Raw genomic sequence first — 617 nt, 5'->3', positions numbered from 1 at the left:
CATCATAGCCACACACAAAAAAAACTAGATGATTTCAAAAAACATAAGTTTTTCTTAATCAATCGGAGACCTAAGCTCACAGAGCAAGTAAGCCTAAAATCTAAGGAAAGATGTAGCCATCCCAGGACAGGTGAGACAGAGTGTGGACACACCTGCAGCAGCACAGAGGAGGAAGTGATGCTGGAAACCACACCAGCAGACACAAAGAATTCAACAAAAAATAATAGCAAAACATACTGCAGGCCGTGTGTGGGCAAGCATGAGAGCGTGGAGCCTCAGGCAGCCCAGACACGTGAGGCAGGAACACCCACTCACATTGGGCTCTTTACTTACTTTCATTAGATGCTCACAAGAAAGCCAAGGCCAGGGTGGGATGGCAATCCCCTCAGGCTCCTTTCTTATAGTCATGGACCTCAAAGATTGTTTTTTCTCTATTCCTTTACATGAAAATGACCAAAAATGCTTTGCTTTCAGTCTCCCTTCCATAAATTTTAAAGAGCCCGGCTAGCTCAGTCGGTAGAGCATGGGACTCTTAATCCCAGGGTCGTGGGTTCGAGCCCCACGTTGGGCGCCAAAAATGTCCCGACCCGTGGGATATTCAACGCAGACCCTGGAGG

At 47.2% G+C, this 617-nt stretch overlaps 1 non-coding gene across 1 annotated transcript; it reads left to right on the top strand.

The window, feature by feature from the left end:
• The first annotated feature begins 498 nt into the window (after positions 1-498).
• Positions 499-571, top strand: TRNAK-CUU. Its single transcript has one exon. It is a non-coding gene; the product is annotated as a tRNA-Lys (tRNA).
• Positions 572-617: the final 46 nt, after the last annotated feature.

Source organism: Galeopterus variegatus, unplaced genomic scaffold, assembly GCF_000696425.1.
Source record: "Galeopterus variegatus unplaced genomic scaffold, G_variegatus-3.0.2 Scaffold7574, whole genome shotgun sequence".
Classification (NCBI taxonomy): domain Eukaryota; kingdom Metazoa; phylum Chordata; class Mammalia; order Dermoptera; family Cynocephalidae; genus Galeopterus; species Galeopterus variegatus.
The sequence above is the reverse complement of the archived record's forward strand: the minus strand, read 5'-3'. Positions and strand labels throughout refer to the sequence as shown.